At 38.5% G+C, this 22,636-nt stretch overlaps 1 long non-coding RNA gene across 1 annotated transcript in view; it reads right to left on the reverse strand.

The window, feature by feature from the left end:
* Nucleotides 1–1,545: 1,545 nt before the first annotated feature.
* The window catches only part of LOC308615999, a 242,742-nt gene continuing 221,651 nt past the window's right edge, over nucleotides 1,546–22,636 (reverse strand). The window contains exon 3 of the long non-coding RNA XR_014015680.1: nucleotides 1,546–1,620. This is a non-coding gene — a long non-coding RNA (uncharacterized lncRNA). The remainder of the gene's footprint in view (nucleotides 1,621–22,636) is intronic.

A 22,636-nucleotide genomic window follows, 5' to 3' on the forward strand; every position in this document is an offset into this window, starting at 1 on the left:
GGACAGTGTTATAAGGCCACACAAGTAATCATCCACTGAGTGATGTGCATGCTTAAATTTTCACATATGAATTTTCTAGAAATGGTTAAAGTGACAGCTATGATCAAGCTAATCAATGTAACAGTTATAGATTTGCCTATGAGAGGAAAATGTGAGCAATAGGATGGATTTAAATCATAGAAAAGAACAATTGAATCATTTAATAAGCAGTAGGTTAAACCCTATTCTAATAATTCCAGTGAAAATACCTGAAATACGAAAGGTTTACCAAGCCCCGCTCTAATAGTATACTGGTTTCAGAAAAGAGTAAGTAAAACAAAATTTTAGGCTAATAAAGTGATTCAGCAAGTGCTTTGGATCTTTCTGTGGTATAATTTAACCTCCACATCTGTTCCTGAGAAACAGCTATATAACAAATATTTATATATTTAAATCCTATTTCCTATTTATTTTCATTATTCCATCTGAAACATAATTCTTTAGAAAAAGAAGAGCAGCTAAGAGACCTTTTTATAAAATCACACAAATACAATAAAGTTGTAAATAATCATGCATTTAAAAGAAAATTATACTTTCTTGAAAATGTAATAAGAATATTCCAAACAAAACGTAAAGTAGGAATTCAGGGTAAGGACTGAAAGGCATTTCAACCTGTTTTGCTGTTGTTATGAAATGTTTATGCTAAATTGAACAAATACAACAAAACAACGAAAAAAAGAAATGACTTTCAGTTCTAAAGCAGTTTGGCAAATATGCATGAATACCTCTTTATTAGTAAGCATACCAGCAGAAAACAGAATTCATCCCAGATGACTCAAATAAAGAGACTAATAAAATGACTACTTACGGAGGTGTGAGCAGGGTTAAGGAGATTTAAAAAAGGAATGGGGATGCCATATAAATCTTTCTTTCCCAAATCAGAAAAAAAAAAAAAAAGGGTGAGCACAAGTACCCAAATAATAAAGTCTAGCAGAGTTGTTCAGATTGACACCGAAATTTTGCTTTGATGTTTTGGCAGCTATGCTTAAAGAAGGATAATGATTGGTTACATCATCTCCTTCAATATTATCATCATCAACATCATCATCCTCAAAGAAGTATTTACTACTTATTGGGTGTCAAGAACCTGACATCATGCTGAATAACTGTTAGAACAATCAGTCTGGACTTAGTATGGGGAAATGAAGGGAGAGGAAAGAGAATCCATGAGCTCAGAAGCAAGTGAAATCACTAAGAGGCAATAGAAATAGAGAAGAATTAATGACTATGTAGACCAAAGCAGTGATAGATGGCTAGAAAAGGGGAAAGGAACTATGCAGCTAAGAAACACAGTGGAAGAAGGATCCATTAGATGAATGATTGCAGCTGTAGGGTTGTAAGAGAAAAAAGGAGACAAATGTTCTTCTGAGGTTCTAATTCCATGTGCCCAGAGGAATAATGAGGCTATTAACAGCTAAGGGAAGAGAGAAGAGTTGAGTGCAGGTTAGAAATGGGAGTGAGGAAACAGTGAGGTGTTTCTGGTCTTACCTGAACAGGGATTTAGACATGGATTCCAGTCCTAGCTCAGCTCCTCACTGGCTGTGGAAGAGCAGGCCAGTCTCTGATTCTTTGTTTCCTCACCTGAAAAACCATGTTAATGTTAGTGCCTTCCTCGTAGAGACTTTTTTGGTTGTTTTGTTTTAATCAAAATCCTTTTTTCCAATAGTTGTAGGTTTACAAAAAAACTAAGCAGAAATGTTCAATATACCACCTCACTGCCCCCCAATTTCCCTTATTAACATCTTATATTCTGTGGTACAAGATGTATTTGTTACAAATCTATTGTATTTGTTACAATAGATGAAGCAATGTTGATACATGATTACTTACTGAAGTCCATAGTTTATACTAGGGTTCACTCTTTGTTATCTATTCTATGAATTTGGACAAATGAATGACATGCCCCCACCATGACAGTATCATTCAGAATTGTTTCACTCCCTAAAAATCTGTACTACACCTCTTCATCCCCTGCTCCCAACCCCTGGCAACCACTGATCTACTGTCTCCATAGTTTTACCTTTTCAGAATGTCACATAGGTGGAGTCATACAGTATGTAGCATTTTTAGATTGCTTTCTTTCATTTAAAGTATGCATTTAAGGTTTATAGAGTCATTTTAAAGTCCTGCAGAGAGTAAACACTAAACAAATACTAACTGTTGTTACTCCTATCATTAGCATTGTTATTATTTCATAAATGCTTCATTTTCCTAGGGTTTTGAAAAGTAGATCATGCATTTCCCTAGAGTCCTGTAGGTTCTGTTTGCTGGTTCTCCCTGTTATATCTACTTTCTTTTACTCCCAACTTTTTGGTAACATTTCTTTCACCTCTAATTTGTTTACTCACTCCTCTTATCCCCTCTAAACTGACAGTTTTATCAGAAAAGGGACCATTTCTGCCTTGTCCACTACTCTATTCCAAGCATTTAGCATAGTGCCTGGCAGGCGGCACGTGCTCCCTAAACATTTGCAAAGTGAGTGAAAGGTTGGCATGGTGACCTGAATTGAAGAGACAAGGACTTGCAGTAACACAGCTTTGGGCAATGAACTGAAGGAAAGGCTGTGATGAGACCACATTCCCCATGACTAGAAAAATGGTGGAGGACTTGATCCAGCCTACAGCTCACACACACAGGGACTTAAGTAGCTGCTAAAGGGAGTCTTCATTTAAATTATTCCCTAATCTCAGCCTGTAGTATTTTAAGGTTCTATATAGCAAGAGATGTGTCAAATGGCTTTAGATAATATACTGAATGTTATTCAAATATATAAAATTTAAGATCTAATTATAACTTTTTGAGTCCAACTCAAATCAGAGGTAACTTTACCCTAATTTTTCTTTGGATGCAAAACAAATTCGCCTACCCACAGCGTTACCTGAAATAAAATCAACACTAGTTTATCAGTGTTCCTTAGGACTTACTCCAGATATGTGAGAAGAGAATTGTTTAAAAAACAATTGATGGGGGCTTCCCTAGTGGCGCAGTGGTTGGGAGTCCGCCTGCCGATGCAGGGGGCGCGGGTTCATGCCCCGGTCCGGGGGGATCCCACATGCCGCGGAGCGGCTGGGCCCGTGAGCCATGGCCGCTGAGCCTGCGCAACCGGAGGCTGTGCTCCGCGGCGGGAGAGGCCACAGCAGTGAGAGGCCCGCGTACTGGAAAAAAAAAAACAAAAAAACAATTGATCTCTCTCCTCTGGCTCATCTCCAAAGTATTCAAAGCATGTCTCTTCATCCCTGCACGTTTTTCTTTTTGTCCCATTTTCATTTTAAACTAATGACAATGATACTTCATTGATGTCGCTCTGGCAGAATGGTTAAGTGGAAAGTTTCCTCTAAACCAAAATGTTCCCTAACCCACTGGGGAATTCTGAAGGCTAGATACTAATACGTACTGTAATTAAGAAATAATGAGCTTTCCACCATGATTTATTTCCACAGATTTAGATTCAATGCTGAGAAGCTACAGTTTAAATTGTTGCCGAGCCCAATAGTAAAAACTCCTATAAATCCTCTGAGGTCAATTTTAAAAGAACATGCATTTCAGCAAAAAGAAAGTTAAGTGAAGGTGTTGTTCTTATTTGTTACCCTCACTTCCACCCAAATTAAAGGAACCACACAAGCAGCCAGATAGAGAGAGAAAGGGTGTGAAGAGAAGAGAGGAGAGAGGAAAGGGAGAGAAAGGAGAGAGAGAGAGAGAGAAAATTAATATGAAAAAGCATTACCCTGGGCTTGCTCTGAGGTCTTGGGGGTAGTTTCTCTGCTAGCCCTGCTACTGTGAAGTCTGAAGCCGTTCCATTTCCATTCCTTAGGGTGCCTGTTCAGTTAACTAACTGAACAGTAAGAAAAAGAATGAATGCAACGTCTAAGGCCTTGAGTAAGGTACTTCTTAGCTGCCCTGAAGGATTAATGGTGATAGCACAGGGCAAGAAAAACCCCACTGTTTGCTCAGAAGAAACCGGAATTCAGCAGATTCAGCTCTTAAATGTAATAGTTAACAGCACCTGGTGTGGAATGAGACCACTTACCAGCTGTGTCAACTTGAGCGGTACCCTTAATCTCTCTGAGCTTCATTTGCTTCAACTGTCAAATGTGGCTGATGATTTCTCTTTTTGTGGGGCTGCTTATATCAATGTAAAAAGCGCAGTGGTGCATTTCCATTTTTTAAAATTATGCTGGCCTCAGCTAATCTTCAAAGAAGCCTCTGGAAACAGTTACAAGGGAGGTCAGAGAATCACCCCTTGGCTTAATTTGGGACACAGGGCAAATCATCTGCAGTTATGGGAACCTTGAACTGGGGATGGAGTATTTTACTTGAAATGTACAAAATTGGGATGAAGCAATTAGATTAGAAAATTGTAAACCTGGTGAGAGGATTAAGAAAATTCTGTTTTATCCTAATTAATGTCAAACGTATTTTTCAATCACCCCATAATGAGAAAATCAGAGAATACTGAAAAGAAAAAAGAGATCTTTCTCACTAACCCTCAACCCCGACAAAAGTGAAATAGAGTATGTGGCTTTTGACAGTCCGTAGAAGTTTCGGGTTTAGAGGAAAGTTTGAACACTGTATTCATTGCTTCATTTACTCAATAATTTTTATTGAGTTCTAGGGATATGATAATGAATAAAAAAGGTATGATCTTTGCTTCCAGGATTTTATAGTCAAATGGGAGAACTGTACATATATAGTCACACAAATACATTTTTGTCATACAGTAATGACTCCAGAAAAAAGCGTGATGTTTTAAAGGGTATTCTGATTTAGATTGAGAAGGCCACTCTGGGGAAAGGCAATTATATGCCCTCCCTCCTTAGCACAGGCTTTTCCAGAGCCTACTCTGCAATGGAAGCTGATGCATGAGTAGTTTATTTAAGGGAGAAGCATGAGAGACAGGGACCAAGAGAGCCAACACAAGCCTACGTTATGAGATTTGCCTTTACTCTGGGAGACCACTGACTTCTTGATCCCATCAGACAGCTGAGAAATCTTATGACATGCCTCTATGCACCCTTTGCCTGAGAGAAGAAAAGAAAAAGCATTTTTTGGTGGGCTTTGTCCCACATTAGTCAAAGGCTGCTTCATGGGGTGCTTTGGACTTTCCCAAATTCTGGGTTGCACACGTATGTCTAGTTTTAAGTGCCAGACAGGTCTGCCAGTAACTGCAGCTGAGCAGCCTCTGGGCAATGCAAGAGTTATAGGGTAAGTACCCCAGACAATATAATCGAGCAGGACCCTATGGGGCCTTCCAGGGACAGATCCCTCCCCCATACCTTCTGCTGTAGCTCCTCTGAAATACTTAGATAATAGTATCTGATGCACATTTCCTGACTTGTTTTACAGATGATAAAACCCTCCATCAAATGGAAGAAATTAACTGTTTGATGATCATGAGCCCCCAGACCTACTGGCGCCTAAGGATTGATTACGTTAACTGCCGTTACCTCACTATGAATGAATCAGAGAATTGTGCACAAGCTGATCACATACCCTGCAACCCTCCTCCCTCACCTGGCCTTTAAAAGTGCTTTGCTGGGGCTTCCCTGGTGGCACAGTTGTTGAGAGTCCGCCTGCCGATGCAGGGGACACGGGTTCGTGCCCCAGTCCGGGAAGATCCCACATGCCGTGGAGCGGCTGGGCCCGTGAGCCATGGCCGCTGAGCCTGCGCGTCCAGAGCCTGTGCTCCGCAATGGGAGAGGCCACAACAATGAGAGGCCCGTGTACCGCAAAAAAAAAAAAAAAAAAAAAAAAAAGTGCTTTGCTGACTATTTACAATAGCCAAGACGTGGAAGCAACCTAAATGTCTATCAACAGATGAATGTCTAAAGAAGATGTGGTACATATATACAATGGACATTACTCAGCCATAAAAAAGAATGAAATAATGCCATTTGCAGCAACATGAATGGGCCTAGAGATTATCATACTAAGTGAAGTAAGTCAGACAGAGAAAGACAAATATCATATGATATCACTTATATGTGGAATCTAAAAAACATGATATAAATGAACTTATTTACAAAACAGAAACAGACTCACAGACTTAGAAAACAAGCTTATGGTTACCAAAGGGGAAAGGTTGGCAGGTGAGTAATAAATTAGGAGTTTGGGATTAACATACACACACTACTATATATAAAATAGATAATCAACAAGGACCTACTGTATAGCACAGGAACTTGAGTCAATATTCTGTAATAACCTAAACCTAAATGGGAAAAGAATCTGAAAAAGAATAGATATATGTATATGTATAACTGAATCACTTTGCTGTACACCTGAAACTAACACAATATTGTAAACCAGCTATACTCCAATGTAAAATAAAAAAAAATTTTTTAATGCTCTGTTGAAACGCTTCGGGGAGTTCATGGTTATTGAGCACAAGCCAGCCATCCTCCTTTTACTGGCGCCTTTACATTAAATGCTGCGTTTTCCTTCACCACAACCTGGTGTCAGTAGATTGGCTTTACTGCACAAGGGAGAATGGACCCAAGTTTGATTTGGTAACAACACTCCGTTATTTGCCCTGCACAAAGCTGGTCCCCAAAACAGGCACTGCAATTAGAGGAAAGGACAGGAAGGTCTGACTGGCACTGATACATCTCCTGACACTTAGCCATCCTGCATTCTACTCCAGATTCATCTTTCAGAAGGCTTTCATCATGACACCTCCAACCACTAAAACTTCCTAGGAGCTACCTATTATCTACAAAAGAAAGTCCAAACTCTTCACTATGACAATCAACCCCTCTCCACTATTTTTACATCACTTTCTCATATGAACCACATGTGTCTTCACTTGCATCTACACTTCCCCAGAACAGAGAATACAATATATCTCTGAGTCTTCTTTGTCAATACTATATTCAAGAAATATTTGTGAACTACATATGCATAGTGATACAAATACTACATTATTATACATGATATGTATAATATTTCATATATCCATCATTACCACAGTTGTTCTTAACTTTATACAAAGAAATATTTTTTATTCCCTTCTTTTGTCATGTCTCTATCACTGAGGACAACAGTGGCCATGACACTTTAGAATCATATCTAAGGAAGGAAAATATTCTATCTGAAAATGTACACTGTGACAAGTTTTGTCAATCAGCAAAACCAAGGAGCATCTGGGCAGAATACTAGGCATTGTGGCTAGTAACAAAGGAGGCTGGCTTGCAAAGACCTTGAACTTGAATGGGGATACTGGAAACCATCAAGAGTTAGTAGATGGGGCTTGTGCGGCTAATTATTGGTAAGATGGAAGAACTAGTCTGGAAATGTTTTCTTTGTTTATCCCTGTGGCTAATAGCATTTTTTTTTTTTTTTTTTACTAATGTTTTAAGTTTCGACCTTTATAAACCCTGCCTGCGCTTACTTTGGCAAAAGCCTGAAATTCACCACTCTCCCCAGATGGTCCTTATTTAGGATGATAGCTTGAATTCAAGTACAAAAAGGCAATTCTTTTTTTTTTTTTGCGGTACGCGGGCCTCTCGCTGTTGTGGCCTCTCGCATTGCGGAGCACAGGCTCCGGACGCACAGGCTCAGCAGCCATGGCTCACGGGCCTAGCTGCTCCGAGGCATGTGGGATCCTCCCGGACCGGGGCACGAACCCTTGTCCCCTGCATCGGCAGGCGGACTCTCAACCACTGCTCCACCAGGGAAGCCCCCAAAAGGCAATTCTTAACTGTCTTTAATCCAAACAAATATTTTAAAGAACTGAATTAGACATGCCGATCAGGATCTGTGCCCTGCTCACAATCACTTCTGTGCAAAACTGCCCTGTGCACTGCTGCTATAGCCTTATTGAGTACCATTTAACCCAAGGCAGGCACCTGGTCCAAGGCAGATTATTCATCACAGGTGCAAACTCAAGGAGAGAGAGAGGAATATTTGACAATTTCCAAAGTTCTGATTTGGCTAACCAGGTGAAAAGTGTTACATTGAGAGCATTGCACAGGGATCAAATTTGAAAACTTTTTTGACTTTGTGTTACTTGTGGAAACCTAGGCAAAGATATACAAGAGACAAAGGGAATAGGGCTTCAGACTCAGGAGAGAGGTCTGAGCATATAGGGAGTCAGTAGCATATAGAAAGGGCTTGAGGAAAAAATGGAAATGGATAAAATTAATGAAAGAGAAATGTGAAAAAGAAGAAGAGGTGGAGTAACGCCAACATTTGGAAGAGTCACAGGAGTCCAGGAAGAAAATCATGATTGATATGCCTTGTGAAGTATTTAACTGTATTCAACAGTAGAGAAATAGTTTTGTAAATTACAGTAAAATATTAAATAGCCATTGATGATGACACTTCAACAAAATCTTGATGACATAGGGAAGTATTCAGTTTATAATAGTAAATGAAAAAGTGAAATTCCTTGTACTTCCATTCTTCCTTTCAACCTCTTGTATGTGTGTGGGGGGAAGAGCAAGTGGGATAAACGGAGGCTGTTGGTAAAATAGAAGAAAGAGACCAAGATAGTTAAGTTGTTCTCTTTGCTTAGATGTATTTTCCAAGTTTGTACAATAAGTATATTTTCTTTTATAATTAAAAAAACCCTTAAAATTGTAATTATAAAAAATGCTTAATACATTTGAATATCAATGAGAAGACAGTTCTGTGTTAACAGGGGAAGAGAACCAGGGAGTCAGGAATATCACTGCTCTAAGTTTATCCTTGGCTATTTTCTGTGAAATCCGAGAAGCTGATCAGCTCTCTGGCATTCTCTCCTCATCTTAAACCTTAGGGAGCCAAAACCTTTGGAGCAATAATCAGATGCCAACAACTAAATTTAAGAAGGAAAAGTCTCAGAGACCACAAAGAAAACTTTCAGTGCTAACCAATTATTTTAGGCCATCACGTATTTCAGTTATATAAGCTCAATAAACATTATGCTGATGTTTGTTCAGATTTAGGAGCCTTTATCTCCTATTACTGTCAGCGTATTTCCTGCATACTAATAAGCAGCCCCACATTTCATATAAAATAGAATATGAGCCTCATTTTTAACAAATTACAAAGCCACAAATCAATTAATGATTTGCTGAAGAAGCGAGAAATTTAGAATTCTCCTGTTTTGGCTTTTGCACCAAGCCCAAAAGAGATGAAGCTGATTAAATTTTAACAGTCCCCCTTCCCAACTCACAAGTTGCTGTTAGTCAATAAGTACTTTGCTCTCATCTCTCTCACACTTCATTAAATTCTAAACCTTTCCATCCATCCATCCGTTACTATTAGTTGATAAGATTCATTAAATTCAGTAGTATTTGGGCTATCTGAGCCTTACACTTAATTTTAAATATTGTGAATATATAAATGTTCTTCTGTAATTACCTTCCAAAACCCTCAGAGGATTGGAAGATAGAATGTTACATTCCTAAAGTCTATTTTCCTCTTAATGGTGAAGGTAAAAATCCTCAATTTATTTTTTCTTTCTAGAGTTTTGTCCATTTCAGAGAGAGGAATTTTATTTTTTCTTCTCTGTATAAATCTAGGAACATTGCAACTGTTGCCAAGAGAAATAAATTACAGTGTTAAGCTGCAAACCTGTAGGTTTAAAGGTTCACCTTCCTTCAACATTATTTTAAAGGAAAAATACTAAAATTTCAGCCAGCAGAGAAGACAGGTTCTTGGGCCTACTTTCCACTATGAAGTTCAGTTCCTTGTTTTGGAATGCTTAAAGGAATCTTATAATTCTTCCAGAAAGGAAGTATAATTTAAAATTAGGCACTGGCCTCAGTGAATAGTGAGGTGATTAGAATTGGGAGTGCCTTTCTTTCTCAACACCATCCCCATGTGTTTCTCTACTGTTCTCTCTCTCTTCAATGTATGGCCAATGACAGTGTGCATACAATCATGCTGTAAAATATTTAATTGAAAATCCAGAACCTGTATTTTCTTTATAGATCTAGAATTTTTCAATTGTGTTGCCTTTATAAAATGGAAAGGCAGTTTCAAAACGTAATGTAGTGTCAGATTTCGTGTTCTTTCCAGAGAAACCACTACTCTTTTGGATTACAATTATCAAAGCTGAAATGTCCAGATCTTCCTTGACTTACAATGGGGTTACTTCCCCAAAAACCCATTGTAGGTTGAAAATGTTGCAAGTTGAAAATGCATTTAATACACCTAACCAACAAACATCAGGGCTTAGCCTGGCCTACCTTAAATTTACAAGACTCTTATCGCTAATTGTGGACAAGATACCACAAATCTCATGCACTATTGGTAGGAGTTGGTAAGATGATATGACCTCTTTAAAAACTCTTCAGCAGTCTTTTAAAAAAGTAAACATATATCTATACTGTGAATAACAATAGAATTCCTAAGTATTTATCCAAGAGGACTGACAGCATGAGCCCCTAAAAAATATTTTACAAGAAAAGCAGCTTTAGGGGAATTCCCTGGTGGTCCAGTGGTTAGGACTTGGTTCTTCTACTGCCATGGCCAAGGTTCAATCCCTGGTTGGAAAACTAAGATCCTCTGTGGCGCAGCCAAAAAAAAAAAAAGGGTAACACCTTTAATTATAACTGCTAAAACTGTAAACACCCAAGTTTCTATCAATAAGAAAATGAATAAATAAATTGTACCATATTCATACAATGGAATAATACTAAAGAATCAAAAAGAAAGCATTTTTATAAGCACAGCAATGTGGATGAATCTCAAAAACCTGCTGAGTGAAAGAAGTCAGTCATAAAAGAGTGCATACCATAGAACCTGATTTATGTGAAGTTCTAGAATAAGCAAAACAAACACCTGGTTGTTGAAATCAGAATAGGAGTTTTTAGCTACTATGATTAAAGCTGATATGAATACTTTTCTTACAAAATGTTTTTTAGATGCAGGTGTTGTCAAAAGAGGGATACTCCACCAATGCCTTCTTTTATTATTTTTAATTGTATTTGTATGACTTTATTTTTTCCTCTTTTTCCTGGATGATTTTTAGTTGTTTTCTTAGTGGTTATCCATTAGCATCTTAAATTCATAACAATCTAATGTGAACGGCTATGTTGTAATTGTGCCTACTTATGTATTTATAGCTTGTTTCCCATTTACATATATTTGTAATTATTACTACATGCATTTGTCTTTTAAATCTTGTAAGAAATAAAATGAGTTGAAAACTCAAAAATCACAAGACTGTGGCTATATATAGGCCCATGTAATGTTTACCTATGTATTTAATTTAACCAGTCTTCTTTATTCTACATATGCATTTATACTTTCTAATGTCTCTCACTTCACCCAGAGAACAGGTAGATCTACTAGCAATAAACTTGTTCAGTATTGCTTACCTGAAATGTCATGATTATTAATTTTTGATGGATACTTTTGTTGGAAATAAAATTATGGTTGTTTAAAAAAAAGGGATATTAAAGAATTTTCTGGGATGACAGTAATGTTCTATTTCTTGATAGGCATGTGTGTTATATAGAGCTGTACAACTAGTATCCTTGCATGTCACTATATGTGAAGTATATCTAAAACCTTGATTGTCACCAATGTTCATAGCAGTACTGTTCACAATAGCCAAGACATGGAAGCAACCTAAGTGTCCATCGACAGATGAATGGATAAAGAAGATGTGACACATATATACAATGGAATATTATTCAGCCATAAAAAGAAACAAAATTGAGTTATTTGTAGTGAGGTGGATGGACCTAGAGTCTGTCATACAGAGTGAAGCAAGTCAGAAAGAGAAAAACAAATACCGTATGCTAACACATATATATGGAATCTAAAAATAAAATAAAATAAAGGTCCTGAAGAACCTAGGGGCAGGACGGGAATAAAGACACCGACCTACTAGAGAATGGACTTGAGGACACAGGGAAGGGAAAGGGTAAGCTGGGACAAAGTGAGAGAGTGGCATGGACATATATACACTACCAAACGTAAAATAGATAGCTAGTGGGAAGCAGCCGCATAGCACAGGGAGATCAGCTTGGTGCTTTGTGACCACTTAGAGGGGTGGGATAGAGAGGGTGGGAGGGAGACGCAAGAGGGAGGAGATATGGGGATATATGTATATGTATAGCTTATTCGCTTTGTTATAAAGCAGAAACTAACACACCATTGTAAAGCAATTATACTCCAATAAAGATGTTAAAAAAAAATCAGGAGAACCATTACATTTTTCTTCCATAATTTTGGCCCCCTCCTCGTTTGGGGGAAAGCATATGATTTGTTCTTCCTCTGGTGTGTCCCTTCTTGATTATTGGCACCTCCTTCCAACCAGACAAAGCCAGAAACCTGGTCATTTGTCTCATTCACCAACATCCAATCCATCCCCAAGACTTAGGGACACTAATTCCTAAACATCTCACTAAATTTAACATCATCAAATTTCACCAATTTTGAGAATATCTGAAGTATCTTATTAGTTAATTTGAGAGACTCTTAATGTACAAGCAGCAGGGTCTATTGCATATCCAATAAACTCCCTGAATTACTTTCCTGATCACATTAAGTTTCTCTGCTGGCTCTTTCACCCATTTAGTGTGGAGATCCTGGAATCTGGAATGATAAGATGGGGGCATTTTCTCTTTCTAGAACCATCAAATGACATACCTTGTAACTGTAGTATGTTCATTTATTACTTTGACTTACTGAGAACACACAATCTTCACCTCTGGGCATAGAAACATAACTGCAATAATTAAATTTGATTATACTGAGAAGATTAACATTTCAATCCTTAGCTGGAAGATAAGACAAAAGTCAAGCGACTTGATTAGGCAAGGAAGCCAGCCTCTAAGATTTGTACTACCTGCACCAAAGATAAGTTCAGCAAATATTACTCTATGGTAAGGACAGTGCCAACACTACAAAAATTTAAGCAGAAATACTCTTTGGTCTTGCGGTCATTTAAGGAACACAATCAAATAATAAATTACTGTTATGTGGTATGATGCATGCATAAACAGTTAATAGCTGTTTATACAACATACAGCACTGCGTTGATAAATTGGGTGGTGGTAAATAGCATGGGCTGTGGAAACAGATTACTTCAGTTTAAATTCCCATTTTGCCCCTGTGAAATGGTGGGAATTTGGATATGTTGCTTAAGTTTGGGGGCCTTAGTTTCCCATCTGTCAAAAGGGTTGTTAAAAGGATTAAATTATATATAATGTGTTTGAGCTAGTAACTAAGAAATTGTAAGTACTCTATAATTTTTTAGATAGGTAGGGAGGGAAGCAGGTAGGCAGGTAGGTAGACAAATAATTCTTCTAAGAAAATGTTAAATTTTTATAACAATACGTACATATATTTAAATTTTCTATAAAATTTCCTTACTCTTTATGAGATAAGGATCTGTGAAGATCTCACAGAGGAAAAGTGTCTAAATACGGTTCTGAAGTGTGAAAAAGAGTTGGCCAGGTGGAGAGGAGGGGATAAAACAGATAAGACTGGGGTGGGGGGGTCAGCTCCTTCTGGAAAGTTCTGAGAATGTCAATGCTACATGGACACAAAGTATGTGGGCAAAAAGAGCGCAGCAGTAGTGGATGCCAGAGAGATGGACTGAAACCACATCCCAGAGGAACTTGTTTCCTCCATGCTGAACGTGTGGACATGACTCTACATTATCCTCAAGGGCAAGGGGAGCCACTGAAGCATTTTAAAATTTGGGCCCATAACTGTATTTTACAAAGTCACTCTGGTGAGGAGAGATCTGAAGAAACATTAGCAAGGACACTCGAATTATTTTTTATGGAGTTACACTATAAGAAGAGGCCAATATTACTAAGAAAAGATTCCTTTCTCTTTCAGACATTCCTTCTGATGTTCCTTCCTGACTGGGCTGGAAGCAAATGCTTTTCTGCATCTCCCTCTTCTAGGGAGATTGGGGGATTCCTTCCCAATCCTCTAGTCCTCCCCCCTCTACCACCTACCCCAAATTCTGAAGAAAATCTGATGCAACCAAATGGCCAGCTATCTGAACCAAAGGTCGAAAGGAACCCTGTGGATGGTGGTGTTGGGATGTGGAGACAAGGTACTCCAGGGAACACAGATGGAGTGAAGGTTCCAGACAGGAGGACTGGGTGTGACTAATAAGCCATCCTGGATACATGTATGTGATTGATAGTCTAAAAGAAATGGCCTATGTTTTTGCCCTTCCAAATATTAAGGGAAGAGCTAATAGGTTATTGGTTGTGAGCATTAGTATTTAATGTCATTGTGAGCAGTACTCAAGAGAAATACCATGCATATTTTGGGAACTATCATGGAACCCACTGTGTCCTGCAGAATTCAGGGAGGGCTTCCTCCAGAAGGTGGCAGTGAAACAAGCCCTAAAAGCTGAAATTATCAGGAAAAAAAACATGGAAAAGCTGTCACACACAGAAGTAACAGCATGTACAAAGGCACTGAGGTTGGAAGGGGCTTGATGTTCAAGGGCTAGAAGAAGACTAAGAGTGATAGAGCATGGTGAGCAAGAGGTCGTGGCACACAGTGGGGATGGAGGGGTAAGGGCTTTCAATATGTGAAGCCACAGGCTTTTGATAAATGTGTAACACTTGAAATAGACCAAGGGATGCAAGCATTTGAGTATTTTATGATTATCAAATTCAGATGAATCACTCCCTATTTCGACCACCCTTCAGGGAAAATCTTACTTAGTACATCAGATAAAGTTTGATCATTGTTTGCTTCTGTGGATATCAAAGTTTATACGTATAAATAGAAGAATGGGATAAGATCACATTCTTCTCCATAGCTCTGTTTCTAAGCTGAAATTGTATTTGCATTGCTAAAGACTCTCTCTCTCTTTATACTAGGTAGAGAGATTAACAAGCAGTGCTGCAGAAATATGAGAGTCATTATTGCTGATTAAATGATAATTTTCTAGAGTGACATTATGCATCAGAAAAGAAAATAATGAGCTCTCTTGAATTTATAGACCCCATGGAAGCTGGAAGAAGTTCTCTCATTTGCTCATCAACAGCTTTCAGGCCAAGTATTCGAAAGAATTACATGACTGTTTGAGATAGGCACAGACATAGAGGTTAAAAAGTGGGCACCTTGGCACGAAAGCTTACATCATTTTAATCAGGCTGTGGGAAGTAATAAATTACACTAGTAAAGACAATGAAAAGCATTTGCATATATATTCTAGTCTATCAATTACTTTGAGTGAAGAAGAGAGGAAAAGAAGACAGAGCCTGGTAGGTAGGATATAGTAAAGAGGAAGCCTTAGCTTGACACATGGAAAACAATGGAAATCAGAGTTGAAGAAGACCAGTTTGACACAGAGAGTGTCAGTTACCCAATGTATTAGTTCCTGGGGCTGCCAAAACAAAATACCACAGATTGGTTGGCTTAAACAAAAGAAATTTATTTTCCAATACTTCTGCAGGCTAGAAGTCTGAAATCAAGATATCAACAGATTTATTTTCTTCAGAGGCCTCTCTCCTTGGCTTACAGATGACTGCCTTCTTGCTGTGTGCTCAAATATTTGCCCCTCCATCTGTGTTTTTCTGTGTGTGTGTCCTAATCTCCTCTTCTCACGAGGACATCAATTCTATAGGATCACACCCATATGACCTCATTCTACCTTAGTTACCTCTTTAAAGGCATTATTTTCAAAACAGTCAATTCTGAGTTACTGGGGTATAAGACTTCAACATATGAATTTGCACTACTTGGAAGGGGGCGCCATTTAGCTCATAAGCCCCAAAATACTAACCGATCACTTGCTCTGTGCAGGGTGCTATTCAAGTCACTGGAATACAGGAAGACATGGCCTTGTCCTCATGGACTTCAGGGCCTAATGGGGGAGACAGGCATCTAATATGGGATAATAGGTAAATAAATAATTTAGTAATTAATCATACCTGTGCAACATGCTGCAAAGAAGAGAGTCAGGGAAGGGTAGCCATAGGAAAGGAGCTTTACGTCAGTTCCAGAAGAGAATGTACGCATGAGCCAGAAAAAGAAGGGGATATGGGTAATCCAAGAATGAGGAAACAACATGTTTCCTGAGGGCAGGCAGAAGAGACTGCCATGTGTGAGAGGGACTGAGTGAAATCAGCAGAACTAAGACAGGAAAATAGATAGCGGTGTGCAATGAGTCTGGAGCTGTAAGTGGACTATAGACGTTTGGGGAAAAATGAAAGTGTGATTGATATGGTGACATGGTGTGCAGAGTGGCACCTGTTATATTGGTGTGTTAGAGGTAAATGAGGAGACACGGTCTCACAATTCTTAGAGACTATTTAGTGCAATGGTAAAGAACTAGAGCTCCAGGCCAGAGTACTATGTTGGTTAAATCTTGGCTCTACCAAGTCCCAACGTTGTGACTTTCAGGAAGTCACTTTAACACTCTGTCCAAGTTTCCTCAGCTACACATTGTGACTAATCATGGTACATATCTCATAAGTCAAGTTAAATGAATGAATACACATAAAGTACTTCTAGCAGTTCCTGGCACACAGTAATTATTCAACTTTTATCATTAGGAAGAACGACAGGAGATAAAAACCTACTGAGCACACGAAGATGTCACTTGAATGAAGGATAAAGGTAAAAAGCAGAACTGTTTCTCAATGATCAATTCAGCAAGGATTATTGATTAGTTCCTCTTTTACTTTCCAACAACATTTCTGATCATGATACAATTTTCCTTTAAACAAACTTTAAAGAAATTGATGGAAGCACACTGTGGCAAATGTGCTTTGGTTAAAAGTACTGCTGTGGTCTTGGAGGTTAACACCTTTCACGCATACCATTCCATTAAAATGTTTCACCTAAGTTGCCTCTCTCTCTTTGTAGCAGTTTAAAATTTCTCTTTCAGCCTGGTTTGTGGTCTTTGTAGATGTTCCACATGGTCAAAGTGTTCATATTTTTTAAATTGAAATATAGTTGATTTACAATATTTTGTTAATTTCAGGTGTACAGCAAAGCGATTCAGTTATATATTTTTTTCAGATTATTTTCCCTTATAGATTATTACAAGATATTGAATATAGTTCCCTCTGTTATACAGTAAATCCTTGTTGCTTATCTATTTTATGTATAGTAGTTTGTATCTGTTAATCCCATACTCCTAATTTATCTCTCCCCTCCTTCCTTTCCCCTTTGGTAACTGAACCCTCCTACACTGTTGGTGGGAATGTAAATTGGTGCAGCCACTATGGAAAACAGTATAGAGTTTCCTTAAAAAACTAAAAATAGAGCTATCATATGATACAGCAATCCCACTCCTGGGCATATATCCAGAAAAGATGAAAACTGTACTTCAAAAAGATGCATATACCCCAACGTTCATAGCAGCACTATTTACAATAGCCAAGACATGGAAACAATCTAAATGTCCATTGACAGATGAATAGATGAAGAAGAAGATGTGGTGTGTACACACACACACACACACACACACACTGGAATATTACTCAGCCATAAAAAGAGTGAAATATTGCCATTTGCAGCAACATGGATGGACCTAGAGATTAGCATACTAAATGAAGTAAATCAGGCAGAGAAAGACAAATATTATATGATATCACCTACATGAGGAATTTTAAAAATAATACAAACGAATCTATATACTAATCCAGAAACAGACTCACAGACATAGAAAAGCATTCATCTTTGATTTGCGAAAGACTATGATGGAGAGCAAGTGTCTCTGAATGATTGAAAGTGTCCAGAGGAGAATCATTCAAATATTGGTACTCTCTAAAATCACAATGGTCAACAACAAGATTCATTGTGTAAAATGCTATCCCTGATGTTAACTTTCCTGTCCTCTCTGACGATAATGGTAAATTATCAAATTCCTAACTCCTAAAAAATGTCAGCTCAATTTCTTACTTTCACTTGTTTACAAAGAATTACTGATTCATCTAGTTGGTTCATTAATGGCTGTGTCACAGTCATGAAATACTTTCTGCAATAGTAAATGTTCATATTTGGCAGTATGGTGTATTTCATGTTTTCAAGATGCGATGATAAAACTTTCATGAACAAGATAATATAAGGTTGGCATACTGTGGGTATTTAATAAATATTTGGGGCTTCCCTGGTGGCGCAGTGGTTGAGAGTCCGCCTGCCGATGCAGGGGACATGGGTTCGTGCCCCGGTCCGGGAAGATCCCACATGCCGCGGAGCGGCTAGGCCCGTGAGACATGGCTGCTGAGCCTGTGCGTCCGGAGCCTGTGCTCCGCAACGGGAGAAGCCACAACAGTGAGAGGCCCGCGTACCGCACAAAAAATAAAATAAAATAAAAATAAATAAATAAATAAATATTTGTTGAATCAATGAATCAGAAATAGTCCTTAGAGCAACTCTGAAGGATAATGGTTATTTCTCCATTTTACAATCACAGGAATTGAGGTTAACAGAGGTTAACTAACTCATTTGAGGCTGCAGAATGGTAAAAGCCAGGGGGAAATGAAGCTCAGATCCCCCTGACTCAGAAGCCACACCCTGCCTGGCTGACTCACCTGCATGAATGGTGAGCAGAGCAGAACTAGCCCTGGACAACTCTGGGCTAAGGGCACCTTCTCTGTGCTGCCCCAACCCTGGTACTTGCCACAGGGCACAATGAGAATGTCTTTCCTGAATGTGACTCTCACCAGACTGCATAGGTCACTCTTGTGTTACAGCAGCAGCATAGTATCCGGCACTTACTAAGTGTTGGGTAAACTCTGTTCAGTGGTGAGAAGCAGTAAAAGCTTCATTGTTATTTTAAAAAATTAGATTATATATATTATACAAGATTATATGTAATATATTATTATATGCTACATAATATTATATATTATATAGAATAGAATAGAATATATATGATATTATATACTTATAATATATATTGTATATATTATATATATATATATATATATATATATATATATATATATATATATATATATATATATATATAATGAGTCATATGGAACCAAAGAGTAATCTTATCTTTATATGTTTTAGAATCTGAATATCTAGTATGTCAGATCTAATATAAATATGTTTGTGCCACACAATATGCACCTTGTACTTGATGCCTTATCATTCAACCTCCCAAACCTTGGAGTGCTGCTCACCTTACACAAAACTCAAAAGTCCCCACTCATTTAACTTGTAAACAGTGTTTTCCCATTCTTCCCTTCAGGGTGTCCTTGGGGTTCCCCAGGGTTCCATCCCTATCCTTGTCCCTTTCCACCTCCCGGTCTTCCAGCTTCCTGAGGGGACTCACAGCCACATGTATAGCTCCAGCTCCCAATATAGTGGACACTGTCATGAATGTCCAGAATCCCTGTACTACTAAAGGATTTATTCCTCCAGCTGCTGGGAGTACTGCTAGCTCTCAGCCCCCTCCAGGAATTTCCCTCAGCTGAAGAGAGCTACTTCACTCAAGGTCGTGCCTTCTCAGGGTCTACACCCAATGAACAACCAGCAATGGAGGGATGTAAAGACCTGCTCCCCTCACTGGGCCACTCTAGCTTCAGAGCTCACCATGGGGTCAGTGGAAGCTGAAACTGAGTCTGCATCACACACATGTTCTCCCACTACCCCTTCCCATGGCCTCCTCGTTTCACACAGGTATGGATCTCAGAACACTCCTGATAAACTTCTTGCACATGAATTTCCCTCTGAGAATCTGCTTCTGTGGAACCCAGCCTGTAAGATCTAATGACTCTCAAGCCTCTATTTCCATTTGAGTCTTCTCTGACCAAGCCTCGGAACCATATATCTCTCTACCTATTAGACACCTTTCACCTGGATCTCCTTAGTCACCTCAAACTCTACATTCCCAAACTGAACTCATCTTGTTTTCCACACACCCAGACTCTGATCCTCCCTTGGATTTTCCTTCTCAGGGGATCTCACCAGCATCATCTAAGCCTCTCAAGCCACAAACTTGATGTATTAGCTATCTATTGCAACATTACTACCAATTAACAGCTTAAAACAATGCACACATATTGTTTTATAGTTTCTGGGGGTCAGGAGACCAGGCACAGCGGGGTCCTCTGCAAAGCTGTAATCAAGGTGTTAGTCAGGGATGGAATCCCTTCAGAGTGGAAGGATCCATGTCCAAGCTCATTTTATCATTGGAAGAATTGAGTTCTCTGCAGGCTGTGGGAAGAGGGCCTTCATTTCCTGCTGGCTGTTGCCCTGAGGTCACCCTCAGTTCCTCACCACGTGATCCTCTCCATTAGGCAGTTCACAATACGGCAGTTTGCTTTTTTATTTTTTTTTAACATCTTTATTGGAGTATAATTGCTTTACCATGGTGTGTTAGTTTCTGCTTTATAACAAAGTGAACCAGCTATACATATACATATATCCCCATAACTCCTCCCTCTTTGCTTGGCAGTTTGCTTCTTAAAAACCAGCAGGGGCAAGAGAGTTCTAGCAAGACAAGTGTTACAATCCTATGTAACATAACCACAGAAGTGACATCCCATCATCCTTGTCATATTTAGTTGGCCAGAAACTCACTCAAGGGGAGGAGCCCACACAAGGGTGTGACCACCAGTAGGTGGAGTCATAGGGGCAACCTTAGAATCAGTCCACTACCTTTGGATTATATTTTGCTTATTTTAGTCACACCTAGAGTGACACTTTCTTATTCATCAATAGTAGAAAAAAAATGCCTTCTGTGATACTTTAGGCTCTTGCCTTTCTGAGATATTTGGCCTAGAGTGTAAAGGAAAATAAGAGATCTAGAAATCCCCTAGAGTTGAGGAAATTTATCCAAGAGTAATTTTTCTGAACCATGGGGGGAAATGTGAGCAGAGATGGCCCAGTTCCCTTCTTATCCAGAATAAAAACACTGCAGCAGTGTAACATAGTAGGAGGTGCATAGGACTCTGTTATTCAAATTAACCACAATAGTTACAAGGCAACATTTTCTTTTTTTTTTTTAACCAATAATATGAAAAAGGAGTTCCCAGTTTCTGCAGCCCTTTCTGATTTTTTCAGTCTATGCACTGTCATATCTGAAAACTTTCCAGAACAGGAGACTTATCAGTGTACTCCTCCATTCTCATTTAAATATCTACTAGCTATCGTTCTCAGGTTTCTCTTGCCAAGCTGGGTCAAAAAGATATCACCATCATTATCCTTAATCTAGCAGATTCACTTTCTGAATGACTGATATGCTGAAGTTCTGAAGAACAAGGTCATAAAGTTCAATTTCTGACTGTGCTTTGAGATCTTAGGCAAGTTCCTTAAGCCCCATAGGCTTCAGTTTCCTTACCTGTAACATGGAGATAATAATAGCACCTATGCAGTAGTGTTGGGGTGAGAATTAAATACACAAACCATTTAGCAAGTGCTTGGTGTATGATAGCATTTCACAAATGCTAGTGCATCACATTATCATTATTGCCAAGAACAGTGCTTGGTTGACAAACCAATAAAAATTCAAGAAAAATAGGACTGCAAATTTTTAATTTTTCCTATTTATTTTCAAAACTCATTTAATATCACCACTCTTTTATCCAAGAAAAAATATTTCAAACCAAAGAATTGGAAGAACATAATCTTGAATTAAAGAACAGTCCTTTTAAATGGAATAAATTTAGCTTTGGGAAAAAAAAAAAACCTAACTCTCCAATACTGATGTTTCTTATTTTGCCAGAGCATGGTGAAAACCTCATCATGGATTTCCACAGATCCATAGCCCAGGGTTTGGCAACTGCTGGATTAGAGTCCCAAGGTTCCATCAGACCAGAGTAACCGACCTTATGTTACTGCCCTCTTGTATCTCAATCACTATGTGAACGATCAGCTCATCCTACACCAACACACGTTTTTCATTAAGATAACTGACATCAAACTGGGCCTCAAACTTTCAAGCTATTTTAATTCATCCACTGTGAACTAAAACAATGAAACTTCTTACCAACTTGTCATCATATTTTTGTGGTATATAGGGTTCAGGGGAGCCATTATATATGGATGAGTTTGTTTAAACCACATCCATCACACTCCTACCTAGTAGGGAAATTTGGGATGGGGGAATGTTACAAAAACATCCGTAGGAGGGATGAGAGGGTATTACAAAAACCTCACATATTTTAAATACAGAAATATTATGCAGTCTTTCTGGTAAATTACACCTGATTGGGATGGAAGATAAATGTCACAAATGAGAGCAATTTGTAAAAATGCAACTGGAAATAAGTTCTTTGCCCATGTTGTTAAAAAGAAATACACTCCTGATTGTAGATTTAAACATAGTGTTGATGTATGGCATGTATTAACTGAACCATCATGCAGCTCTGTATGAAGGTTTATTTATATATACATATGCATATGTGTGCTGGCAGTCAGGAAATGTTTGTATTTTAATCTACTATTTCTGTCCGGATTGGAAAAGGAAGAACAGAGACGTGTTTTTCTAGACGTTGGCTTGCTCGCAGATCCTCTTAATAATGAGGTGCAGCTTGATTCATGAAAAAAATATCAATAGATTGGACTTTTCCTATATATATATACTTTTTTTTTTTTTTGCTTATTTGCTGGATTACGCAGGATAATTTAGTTGCAAATGACATCAACCCATATAAAATTGGCTTTGGGGTGGAAATAAAATGTATTAGTTCACACACTGGAAAAATCCACAGGGTAC

Source organism: Mesoplodon bidens (assembly GCF_964165515.1).
Source record: "Mesoplodon bidens genome assembly, chromosome: 4".
NCBI classification, from domain to species: Eukaryota; Metazoa; Chordata; class Mammalia; order Artiodactyla; family Ziphiidae; genus Mesoplodon; species Mesoplodon bidens.